The sequence below is a fragment of the Panulirus ornatus genome, chromosome 55 (genome assembly GCF_036320965.1).
Source record: "Panulirus ornatus isolate Po-2019 chromosome 55, ASM3632096v1, whole genome shotgun sequence".
Taxonomy (NCBI): domain Eukaryota; kingdom Metazoa; phylum Arthropoda; class Malacostraca; order Decapoda; family Palinuridae; genus Panulirus; species Panulirus ornatus.
Window position 1 is genome coordinate 40,210,705 of NC_092278.1, and position 14,015 is coordinate 40,224,719.

Consider the following 14,015-nt stretch of genomic DNA (forward strand, 5'->3'; position numbering starts at 1 on the left):
AAAAGTCTTTATTATATAAACAATTTTTTTATCTTTATGTGCAAGAAAATGCACTCCAAGTTCTGTAAAGTATGTTTTAACATGAGCCCTGCCGGACCATATTTATGAAAATCTTCATTGCATTTGCAACTATGATTTAAGAATTATCTTTTAATGAACTTCCACGCAAGTAAAAATTTTCATTCCTGCTGGACTCATTCTATAGATTCACCACTAAATCAAGTATTTGGAAGTGGTAAATAAACTAAACTTGCAGTTATATACAGGCATATTTCTATTATCAACTAAGTTCTCATGAGTCTACTATGACCATGTAAAGTATGTTCAAACATAAGCCCAGCTGGACCAAATCTATGAGTCTCTTCAGTGCATTTACAACTATGAATCAAAAATTATCTTTAAATGAACTTTCATGCAAGTAAAAATTTGATTCCTCCTAGACTCGTTATATAAGAATGATTCATCCCTAAATCTTTAAGTATTTGGAAGACTGGAAAATAAACTAAACTTGCACTGTTATATACAAACATACTTCTATTATCAATGAAGTTCTGTTGAGTCTGCAGTGGTCTTGTGCTCCTTGCTGCTGCTGCTGCTTCATATGCACCAAGGCCATTCCACATTCACCCAGAAGACACCTAGAAAATGTCTACAATAACAACTTAATAAACCTAAGCAGGTGCAAGGAGCACTGCTACTGCTATTTAGTTACAACTTGTGTACAATACTGCACCTATCATTTGTTGCCATACATAACATGTACTCCACCTAGTGCTGTTATTCTTACATTAACATGTACAGCAGCATGAGCTTGCTACATCATCTCTTACCTAATCGCCAAATATTTTCATTGTTTCAGATGCTAAAAGCTACCAAAACTAAGCCCTCTCACAAATATAATCAAAATCAATCAGTCTGGCATTGATAAGTGCACACATATAGAAAACACAGCCTCAGTGGTACAAACACTAAAAAACAAAATCAAAAGTTCATACTTATCTAACTGCCTAGATTGTGGTTTTCCAAGTCTTCAAGCAGCCTCACCTACATGTGGACTGCAGGGATTATGTTCATAAACATACAATCTCTCCTTGTCACACACTTAGCTCACACATCTCATTCTTTGCAACTCTATTTTCCTGTGGTAAGTGCTTTGAGCTATCTCTGCCTTTTGGCAAAATGGTAGGATCAACAGATATTAGTAATCGTTATGAACATTATGTAGTAGGAGATTGAAACATTAAACAGAAGCAGCAGGTTGGAAAATTAAGCAGGAATATCAAGCAGACACATTAAGCAGTAGTAGTTGATAGGAACATTAAGCAGGAGCCTCAGAAGACACAACTAGTTTCCCTCTACCAATTGCCTGTTAAGGGTCAGGCAACAAATGCTAAGAAGCAGCACTGGATTCATCAGTTATGAAAAGTTGAACTATGAATGGTGGTACTTAGCTTTGTTTATGCTGTACAGTAAATGGTCCAACACTATGTTAATTTCTTTCAAATTTACATTTTCATTTCCTTTATATATCTTTATGATACAGCTATTTGTAATCTTAGTTGATATATAGTAATAAAGAAGAAAATACTATCCATTTAAACTCATTACTCTGATGTGGTTTAGGCTTGTAGAAAGAGCGAAAGACGGGGAGTTTACAAGGAAAGTATGATTAGGGGGGGTTGGTGTGAGAAAGATCACCTGTGACCTTAAGAAATAGATTGGAGGAGTACTGGAGGGAAAAAAATGAGGTAATGTGTGAAATGGTGTATGTGGGAAGCATGTAAGGGAAGAGCAAGTGGAAACTTTTGCCATGGCCATCCCCTTGTAGAGTTTTGAGGGGAATGGTAGAGAGACATATCTATAGGAACATGAATCTGGAAATCTGTCTACTTGCCAACATCCTAAAATTTCTTCAAAAAAAGTTACAAGTGAGAAATACCATGAGATTGAGTGTCAAACAGTAAAGGCAAGAGTAAACGAAGCTTGGGGAGTGAGAGAACTGGGAGGTATCTAAGGGAGCAGTGTTGGAATGTGCAAGCCCAAGGTGGGAGATGGGTAGGTGAGAAAGAGTAACAAGTGGCGAGATGAAGTAAAGTTGCGAGTGAAAGTGAAAAGGGAAGTATATGGTAAATACTTACAAGGAAGGAGTACAAACGATTGAGAGATGTATCAGAGAAAGAGGTCAAAGAGTAGGTGAAAGGGTTGCAGATAAACAAGGGCAGGGGTGAGCATTATCAGTAAACTTCAGGGTGAATAAGAGTTTTTGGAAGCTCAAATGGTGTGAGGAAAACAAATGAGAACTTCAGTCAAGGGGAAAATGAAGTGATGACAGGTAGCGATGAGGTGAGGAGATGGAATGAGTATTTTGAAAGATGGTTAAATGTCGTCGATGAAAGGGCGGCTTATGTAAGGAGTTCAGGTCAAGGAAGTATGCATGTGTGAAAGTCATGGAAAGGAGTCTGGTGAAACTAGTATGCAAAAGCTGTGCATAAGAGGAAATATGGCTAGTCATCTGGAAAGGATGATATTGCAGTTGAATTTCTTACAGGGGTTGGCTGTTATAATTTAGTTACTTAGGATGCTTGATGCTGCCTCGCTGATGTGGGAAATGGCGAATAGTATGAAAAAAAGAAAAAAAAGAAACACATATATCCATATAGGTGTTATTTGGACTTGTCTGCATGAGGTTATATTATAAGTAAAAAGTCACCTTTGGGGAGACTATATTATCATCAGTTGGAAGAGAATGCAGTCCCAGTAAAGAACTTCAAATGAATCCATCTTTTCCTTGCAGCCGAGTGTAGTACAGCTCTAGTGCTGCAGAAGCTCCTTGATAGGGAGTCATGAGGTTATATGATGATATATGAGAATATATTTATATACCACACACACACATACACACATTGTTACTGAATTCTGCTTGTATGTGTTTACAGTTCAAGCAGGAAGTCATCTTTGATAGGGCTGCATCATTGTCAGCAGAAGAAAAAAGTACATTCTTGTAAAGGACCGTATCACTTTTAATGAGACCACCTTGTATAGTATTGATTGCAGCCTTTATACAGAAGTAGCACCATGAAAGGGGTCCTGAGGTTGTGATAATTGATAATAATGATTATGATAATGATGTAAGAGTAATAATGACTACTATTATTTTATTGCTATTGTTATTATTATTATTTATCATTATTATTATTATTATTATTATTAGGCTCCAGAAGGTTTATGCTACAGCAGGAAAATTATTTATTCTTTTGGAGCAAAAAGGTGCTAAACAAGATTATTCCTTTCCCTCCTTTGGCAATGATGCAGGCCCACCAAAGGTGTCTCCTTGCATGTGGTGTAACCACTGGCAAGTGGAATCCAATAATTCCTTAATGATTGTATATATATATATATATATATATATATATATATATATATATATATATATATATATTTATCCCTGGGGATAGGGGAGAAAGAATACTTCCCACGTATTCCCTGCGTGATGAGAAGGCGACTAAAAGGGGAGGGAGCGGGGGGCTGGAAATCCTCCCCTCTCGTTTTTTTTTTTTTTTCCAAAAGAAGGAACAGAGAATTCGGCCAGGTGAGGGTATTCCCTCAAAGGCCCAGTCCTCTGTTCTTAACGCTACCTCGCTAATGCGGGAAATGGCGAATAGTTTGAAAGAAAAGAAAAGATATATATATATATATGTATATAGGGAGCGTGGGGCTGGAAATCATCCCCTCTCGTTTTTTTTTCATTTTCTAAAAGAAGGAACAGAGGGGGCCAGGTGAAGATATTCCAAAAAAGGCCCAGTCCTCTGTTCTTAACGCTACCTCGCTAACGTGGGAAATGGCAAATAGTTTAAAAAAAGAAAGAAGGATATTCAATGTATGTATGGATCACGAGGAAGACCTGAGGATTGGTGGAATGCATGTATAATGCCACCTTACAAGAGCAAGGGGACAAAGGTAGAGTTTCCAAAATTCAGAGGTACAAGAAGTTTGTCAATTGTACTTGGTTATTTGTATGGGAGTGGTGATTGAGAACGTGAAGGCAAGTACAGAGCAGCAGAGGAAGGAGGAACAATTTGATATCATAAGAGGCAGGGGATGGATGGATCTGGAGTTTGCTTTAAAGGATGTGTGTGAGAAACAATTGGAGAAATGAAAATTTGTATATGGCATTTATGGATCTGGGGAAATAATATGATGGGGCTAATGGAGATGCCTTGCATAAGTTCTTACAAATATGTCTAGGAAAGTTGCAGTAAGCACTGAAAGGTTTTAATGAAGATTGTAAGGCATGTGTAAGAGTAGGGAGAGAGGAAAGAATTGTTCCAGTTGAAGGATGGTCTATGCCAGGAGTCTATTATCTTACGGAATGTTATCGTGGCAATTAAATTCACCTAAGGATGAAGTACAGGGAGGTAAATGCAAGGGTCTTTGAGAGATGGACATGTATGCAGTCTGTAGCAGGTGAGGACCTGGGAAGCAAGTCATGTGTCTGCTGAAGAAAAAGCACCTGTTGAAGATTGCAATTTGAAACTGTACTAGTTGTTAACATTGTTCAGAAGTATTTCTTAAATGAGAAAGCTGGGAGTAAATGTGAATAAAATTAAAGTTATTAGGTTTAGCTGGGTAAGCAGGAAAGAATGTTGGGGTGTGAATTTGAATGGAGAAAGTTTGGAGTGAAGTATTTTAGATACCTGGGAGTGGACATGGTAACAAATCAAACCATGGAAACAAACAAGTCAAAGGGCAAGTGATTAAGGTAGGTGATGAGGTGAAGGTTCTGGGAGCACTCACAAATGTATGGTAAAAAAGGTAAACATATGTGAGGGTAAAAATAGGCATGTTTAAAGGTACAGTGGCCCAGCGATGCTGTATGAAAGCAAGGCATGGGCTATAGATAAGGATGAGTGGAAATGACACGTGAGGAAAATACATGGTGCTATAAGGTGTGGTTTGATCGAGTAATAAAATTATTAGAAGAGAGTATACTGAAAAAATGAATATGGAGGGAATGACAGGATGTGTGTAGGAATTGTAGGGGAAAAGGATAAGGGAAAGACCAAACGAGATGGAAAGATGGGGTGAAACAGATTTTGAGTGGTCAAGGCCTGAACATACAGGAGGATAAAAGGTGTGCATTGAACAGAGTGAATTGGAATATGGAATACACTCAGTCTCCAGCTGTCATGTGCAAAGCACCGAAACCACAGCTCCCTTTCCACATCCAGGCCCAAAAGAACTTTTCATGGTTTACCCCAGATGCCTCACATACCCTGGTTCAATCCATTGACAGCACCTAGACCCTGGTATACCACATCGTTCCAATTCACTCTATTCCTTGCATGCCCTTCACCCTCCTGTATGTTCAGGCCCTGATTGCTCAAAATCTTTTTTACTCCATCCTTCCAACTCCAATTTGGTCTCCCACTTCTCCTCGTTCCCTCCACCTGACACATGTATCCTCTTTGTCAATCTTTCCCCAATCATTCTCTCCATGCGACCAAACCATTTCAATACACCCTCTTCTGCTCTTTCAACCACACTTTTTATTACCACACATCTCTCTTACCCTTTCATTACTCACTCGATCAAACCACCTCACACCACCTCTCCAAGGTACAAGTAATTATTAGGAAAATATATGGCGGTATGGTAAAAGAGAACTTATTTCAGAGCAGCCATTCCTGTCAATTATAAACAACAGCAGGGATTTCAGTTTTCTTGAACAATGCCTTCTCACTACATCACACAAAAGGCCTGTAAAAAAATAATCAATGAGAGGTTGACAGAGGATAGATGTGTCTGAAGTGGAGGGGACAAGAAAGGAGATGGAAGGATGGGTTAAAAATTATTCTGAATGATCAGGGCCTGAATATGCACAAAGGTGAAAGGTGTGCATAGAACAGTAATTTGTAATATGGGTTGATGTGCAATTAAGAGGCTGAATCAGAACATGAAGCTGCTGGAGGAAACCTTGGAAAGGTCTGTGGGGCCTGGCTTTGGATAGGGGGCTGCAGTTTTGGTGCATTTTATGCAAAAGCTAAAGAATATACATGTATGCAAGTGAATGTGGCCTCTCTTAGTTTGTTCCCAATGCTGACTCACTAACGCGGGACACAGCAAACGTTAAGAAAAAAAAGCTGTTAGTTTATTCCTTGTTGTACTGCCTAAATTTAATAACACATACTGACCATTTAAAAGAACAGTCATGTACACAAGATACATCGAGCAAATCTACCAATTTTCAGAATTAACAAATGCTCTGGTACATAATTCAGAAACTTCCATTATTAGCATATGCTTTCATGTTTATCATAATACAACTATGCCTCTCAGATCTTTAAATCTTACTTGCTGCTGATCAGAAAAACATAAAACCATCCCTCTCCAAGGTTTTTTTTATTGTTATATTTTGTTGCTGTCTCCCATGTTAGCAAAGTAGCGCAAGGAAACAGACGAATTCGTGCACATCACTGTGTGTTGATGTCTCCCTGTCATTCTCCTCCCCAAGTATTCCAATTTCATTTGGCAGTGCAGTGCTGCTTTCAAGCTTGGTTGTTACAGGAAGGTCATATTGATCTATGCTACTTAAGCCAAAGCCAATGCCAGAGGTAATGATAATCTCAGGAGGAACTGTAAGTACAGAACTGGCAGCTCCATCATCCACTGCTGCACTGTCACTCAAAATAAGCCAGTGGATGCCATCACCAAGATCCTGGATACTTTCTAGATTGGTGTTAGAGAAGGTGTCAGGGTCATTTCCTTCCACTGGATCATGTGTCAATCTACTGCCTGATTCAAGATTTACCACTTCTTCAGGCTCAATGTGACTCATGAGCAAATCCTCCCCATGCTCATCATCACTTCCTTCATCCTCAGCATTTAGTGGATGAGGTGTAACAATACTCTGGTTTCCAATCTTCACTGTAGCTTCCTCACCAACCATATGATCCTCAGAGTGGTCCATGATAACCAGATTCCCATGCACCTGCACTCTCTCAGGGTCCACCACAGTAAGCTTGGCTAGGGCATTTCCAGTGTCCAAGCTGCTGGTGGGATCCAAGCCACTGGCAAGATACGTGCTGTTTGTTATATCCAAGGCACTAGTCATACCTGAAGTATTTGTATGGTTTGAAGCACCGTTTGAAGCGCTAACAAGAAACAAGTCACCTGTCAAATTTACTCCACTTGTTATGGACTCTTCATCTGTATCCATATCTGTGGTTGGAGGATTACCATCTTCAGTTGGTACCACTTTTTTTGTGCCATTATTCCCCATTTCTGCCTCTGGTATCTTACTGTCCTCTCCTGAATTTTTATCTAACATGATATTCAGGCCCCCATCTCCATAATGCTCATTATCATAATCATAGTCTATGTCCATTTCAGGTGGAAGCTGATAATCATTCACCAAATAGTTTGTAAGGAACTGGTCTTTCATTTTTTCTATCATCAAATCCACATCATCCACATTTCCTTCAGAGTCTGCTTGATCAACTATTACAGAGGTGTGCTTCAGCCCTAAAATGCCTCCATTGCTTGAAGTTGTTGGGCTCTCATTAGTTGTTGACTCCTCATCAAAAGTTGCCTGGCCCTTGTTTAAGGAAGTTGTCAGGTCCTCAGATAAAGCTGCTGCTGCAGATCCCTTGTCCAAGGAAGCTATTACTGGGTACTTGATAAAGGATGGTTCAGTCAAGCTTTCAGTAGAAGCCACTGTCAGGTCCTCACCTAAGGCATCTACTGTCGAGGTTTCAACAATGGAAACTGTTGTCAGGTCCTCAGTTAAGGAAGCTGATGTTGAACCTTCATCATAGAAGGTTGATGTAAGACCCTCATCTGAGAAAGCTGCTGTTAAACCTTCATCAGAGGATGCTACTGTCAGGCCCTCAACTGAGGAAGCAGTTACCAAGCCCATGTCTGAGGAACCTGTTGCTGGACTTTTATTGTATGAAGCTTCAGCTAGGTCCTCACCAGATCCTGCTGCTAGACCCTCCTTAGCTGGGCTTGTTGCTAGACTCTCAATTGAAGGAGCAGTTGTTGGGCCCTCGTCAAGAGAAATTGGTACTGGGACCCCCTTGTCAAGAGAAGCCGTTGTTGGGTCCTTGTCAGAAGCCACTGTTGAGCCGTCAGAAACTATTACAAAGTTCTTATCAGGAGCCGTTGCCAAGTCATCAGGAGAAACAGTAGTTGAACCCTCTTCAAATGTTGCTGCTAACCCCTCTTCAGAAGTTACTGCTGGGCCCTCTTCAGGAGAAGCTGTTGTTATGCCAACATTGGAAACTATTACTGGGCCGTCATCAGAAATTGCTGCAAAGCCCTCATAAGGAGAAGCTGCTGTCAGGCTGTCATTAGGGGAAACTGCTGCAAGGCCTTCATCAATAGTTACTGCCAGGCTTTCATTAGAAGAAGCTGCTGTCAGACCCTCATCAGTGGAAGTTATTGCCATGTCCTCATCAGGAAAAGCTGTTGCCAAGCTGTCATCAAGTAAGATTGTTGCTAGATCTTCATCAGAAAAGACTGTTGCCAGGTCCTCATCAGGAAAAGCTGTTGCCAGGTCCTTACTAGGAAAAATTGTTGTTAGGTCCTTAATGGGAAAAGCTGTTGCCTGGTCCTCATTGTGGAAAACTGTTGCCAGGTCCATATCAGGAACAGATGTTGCCAGGTCATCATCAGGAGTAACAGTTGCTGAACCCTCATCAGAAGCTGCTGGGATCTCGTCATGGGTTATCAGACCCTTGTTGTCAGAAGCTGCTAGGCTTTCTTCAGAAGTGGTTGGGTCCTCATGGAAAGCTGTTTCCGAGCCTTCATCAAAAATTGCAAGCCCTTCATTAGAAATCCCTGGATTCACATCGGTTACTGAACTTTCATTACTGGGAAAAGTTATTTATTACTGACGGGTATTTGAGTGGCATATCTCATACTTAACAGATTTGGAGTGAAATATAACTGTTCAGAACTTGAGAAAGAGAAAAGCTCAACAGAAGGCAATCCTGGTCCTAGAATTTCATGAGATTAATATGAAACTTTCCTTTTTCTAGATCCATCTCGTGCAATGAAAAAGAACAACTTACCGTACTTCGTCTTCCTGCAAAGGATGGGAACCCCCAGCCAGTTACTATCATTGAAGTTGGTGCAGGCTCTGGTGTTTGTCCCAAAAATCTTTGTGAGTTACTTGTTCACAAGTATTCTGTACAAAATGTGGGAAAGGGATGATTTATTACGTGTATGTAAGGAATATTAGGTTTTTATCTATCTGTATCTCTGATGCCCGTTCCCATCGGGGACTCCCAATAAGGAGAGTCAAAAGTCTCCACGTATCCCTGTCCTTACAAGCCTCCCTCACATACACCATTCCATGCTTTATTCCACCATTTTTCTCTCTCCAGTACTCTTCTACTCTATTTGTCCATGTCACAGATAGTCTTCCTCTCACACTAACCTCTGTAATTGTACTATCAAACACTCTCCTTGTAAACTTGAATTGCATTCTTTTCACATGCCCAAACCACCTCAAATGATTATGTTTCACTGACTCTACCACTTTGCAGTTCATTCCCTTTACATTCCTTGCCATACCACATCTTTCATGTACCACATTTCTTTCTTCGTTCCATCTAGTCAAACTACATGCTCCTCTCAAATAGCTCATTTCTGCAGCCTGGATTCTTGCCCTCTTTGACTTATTCCATGTCCATGTTTCGCATGCATAGGTCTGGGTTGAGAGGACTATGGAGTTCTTTTTTAGTTTTAGCCCCTATGTTCTGCTCTTCAGGCTCTGAAAATAAAACATATTTTTTTTTTATCCTGTTGAGTAGTAAGTATAAGGAGCTCCAGTCTGTGATTCCACCAAAGTATTTTAGGCATATACACACTATTTCCATATTTATGTAGTAGATTCCTCATGTAACCACTCTCCTGCTCTTGTAAATGTTATTGATTTTACATATATTAACCAAATATGGAAATGTAGCATCATAGTACGTAGCCCAAACATCTTAAAGCAGGTGATTTGTACAGTATGTCCTCACGGCCACACCAAACATAAAAACATTGACATTACTCTCCAAGACCTCACTTTACCCAGAAGCTTACTTTGTAGTCTCAGCATTACAGCCTTCACCTTTACAAGGTTGTCACCATCCACCCATTCTGAGTTATCATTTCACTCCGAAGAGCTGAATAGAATTTCAGCCGAAGATTACTATTTTATCTTTCATTGGGATTGTTTATTAGGTACCAGTTTGTTTGCACCAAATAATTTCACCATTACTAAGTTCTCTCATGAGGAATAACCTTATCAGCATTCATATGATTATCCTTCGTTTCAAAATTTCATGTGTTGGCAGGTGTTGGTTGGATAACCCAGTAGTTTCCAGTCCAATACAGTTATTTTGCTCTTAAAACCACGAAAATACCCTGTAGATGTGCTTCAATGGCCAGCACTGAATGTGAGCATTATGCATGTCTGTTTGATTGTTTCTTTTATGTGGTAATGTTTGTTGTACACATTATATCATCTCTTATGGGCTATAAAGAGTTCAGGGGTTTGTGACAAATTGTCTCACCTCTATATATTTTACTAAATAGTAAGAAATGCTTGGATTTTTAGAATGATCCTACCATGGTGGCTTCATTCAGACCAGAATTGACTATGCAAACCAGTAAGTTTCTTCAAGAAGACCAAAGAGGAGAAGCCATAAAACTTGCATAAATTGTGCATATAAGCACATTGAAAACAATTACCAATATTAGGAGAAGAAAGATCATGAGAGGCAAGTGTTTTGGGAGCAGCTGAATGAGTGTGTTAGTGGTTTTGATGCACAAGACCAGGTTTTAGTGATGGGTGATTTGAATGCAAAGGTGAGTAATATGGCAGTTGAGGGAATAACTGGTATACATGGAGTGTTCAGTGTTGTAAATGGAAATGGTGAAGAGCTTGTAGATTTATGTGCTGAAAAAGGACTGGTGATTGGGAATACCTGGTTTAAAAAGCGAGATATACATAAGTATACGTATGTAAGTAAATAAAGTGCGTAAGACAAGGGAGCAAATGGGAACTTCAGTGAAGGACGCAAATGGGGAGGTGATAACAAGTAGTGGTGATGTGAGAAGGAGATGGAGTGAGTATTTTGAAGGTTTGTTGAATGTGTTTGATGAGAGAGTGGCAGATATAGGGTGTTTTGGTCGAGGTGGTGTGCAAAGTGAGAGGGTTAGGGAAAATGATTTGGTAAACAGAGAAGAGGTAGTGAAAGCTTTGCGGAAGATGAAAGCCGGCAAGGCAGCAGGTTTGGATGGTATTGCAGTGGAATTTATTAAAAAAGGGGGTGACTGTATTGTTGACTGGTTGGTAAGGTTATTTAATGTATGTATGACTCATGGTGAGGTGCCTGAGGATTGGCGGAATGCGTGCATAGTGCCATTGTACAAAGGAAAGGGGATAAGAGTGAGTGCTCAAATTACAGAGGTATAAGTTTGTTGAGTATTCCTGGTAAATTATATGGGAGGGTATTGATTGAGAGGGTGAAGGCATGTACAGAGCATCAGATTGGGGAAGAGCAGTGTGGTTTCAGAAGTGGTAGAGGATGTGTGGATCAGGTGTTTGCTTTGAAGAATGTATGTGAGAAATACTTAGAAAAGCAAATGGATTTGTATGTAGCATTTATGGATCTGGAGAAGGCATATGATAGAGTTGATAGAGATGCTCTGTGGAAGGTATTAAGAATATATGGTGTGCGAGGAAAGTTGTTAGAGGCAGTGAAAAGTTTTTATCGAGGATGTAAGGCATGTGTACGTGTAGGAAGAGAGGAAAGTGATTGGTTCTCAGTGAATGTAGGTTTGCGGCAGGGGTGTGTGATGTCTCTGTGGTTGTTTAATTTGTTTATGGATGGGGTTGTTAGGGAGGTGAATGCAAGAGTTTTGGAAAGAGGGGCAAGTATGAAGTCTGTTGGGGATGAGAGAGCTTGGGAAGTGAGTCAGTTGTTGTTCGCTGATGATACAGCGCTGGTGGCTGATTCATGTGAGAAACTGCAGAAGCTGGTGACTGAGTTTGGTAAAGTGTGTGAAAGAAGAAAGTTAAGAGTAAATGTGAATAAGAGCAAGGTTATTAGGTACAGTAGGGTTGAGGGTCAATTCAATTGGGAGGTGAGTTTGAATGGAGAAAAACTGGAGGAAGTGAAGTGTTTTATATATCTGGGAGTGGATCTGGCAGCGGATGGAACCATGGAAGCGGAAGTGGATCATAGGGTGGGGGAGGGGGCGAAAATTCTGGGAGCCTTGAAGAATGTGTGGAAGTCGAGAACATTATCTCGGAAAGCAAAAATGGGTATGTTTGAAGGAATAGTGGTTCCAACAATGTTGTATGGTTGCGAGGCGTGGACTATGGATAGAGTTGTGCGCAGGAGGATGGATGTGCTGGAAATGAGATGTTTGACAATGTGTGGTGTGAGGTGGTTTGATCGAGTAAGTAACGTAAGGGTAAGAGAGATGTGTGGAAATAAAAAGAGCGTGGTTGAGAGAGCAGAAGAGGGTGTTTTGAAATGGTTTGGTCACATGGAGAGAATGAGTGAGGAAAGATTGACCAAGAGGATATATGTGTCGGAGGTGGAGGGAACGAGGAGAATTGGGAGACCAAATTGGAGGTGGAAAGATGGAGTGAAAAAGATTTTGTGTGATCGGGGCCTGAACATGCAGGAGGGTGAAAGGAGGGCAAAGAATAGAGTGAATTGGAGCGATGTGGTATACCGGGGTTGACGTGCTGTCAGTGGATTGAATCAAGGCATGTGTATGGGGGTGGGTTGGGCCATTTCTTTCGTCTGTTTCCTTGCGCTACCTCGCAAACGCGGGAAACAGCGACAAAGAAAAAAAAAAGATAGAATTAGTTTGTTTTTGATATGGAAAAGACAGGACAGTAGCATTTTGTTCAGATGAATACCAATAACTGCAGGGGAAATAACGAGAAAGGAGAAATATGAGACCAACCAGAGGGGAATTAAATGAAAACATGTACTTTGTGAAATATCTTCATTCTTCTCTGATATTAGAATACCGATAACTTATGTGTCCATTGAATACGCATGGAAGCCGATTTGAAGGTATTTTCTGAAGCAGATAAGAGAGGATATGATAAGGAAGGAATTAATATGGAGCACCTCTCCATTAGTATAATTTGTTACTGTAGTTCGCTCACATGGCTTCATAAACAACGTAATTCTATATCTTAGATGACATCAAGATGACCTAAACCTAACAGGGCTTCCCCAACGAGAATGTTCATGAACTCGCAAATGTCTCTAGATGAAAGGAATGTCGCGCCTGTTACTTTAGACTGGACAATGTCATATTCTAGTTGTTGAAGTGGCTGTTTAATTTTCAATTAACGTTAAGATTGCGTTATAATATGTTTATTCGGGTAAAATGACTGTTTTTGTATGGGAATGAATGCAGAATTCGGCTCGGTCGCCAAACATCAGTGTTATGTATTTATTTATTTCCCTGGACACATTTTACTTATCTTGATCCCAGCAAGATGACGCTGTTGTCATGGTCCTTAAAATCACATTTTAAATCATGTAAAATTACCAAATAGACATTAATTTCGCGAATCATTACTTTTAACATACGTATCTTGATGATTATAGTCATTTTGATATTTTAAAGTAAAAAATTTAGCTTCACAGTTGTTCAAACCAAAATTTGAGTATCTTTATTTATATCTGTAGCAAATATCATGTTAAAGATGAAACAACCGAACCGCTCATTATGACCTATTAAAACGACTCGGATTGCTTCACCCCGCTCAACTCGGCTTTGAACCGTGAATGAACTCCAGAAATATCTCGGGTTTATCATTATCTGATGGATCAGCTTGTTACATTTTATATATATATTCTCTGTCTTAATATTCGAGGAGATTTTATTGAGTTTGTTCTGGAAATAACGAGAAAGACTTGGTAAAAACTCAATATTCGTTTGAAGGTTTGTGTTCGAAGACGCTTCGAATCCACACCATACCGAGG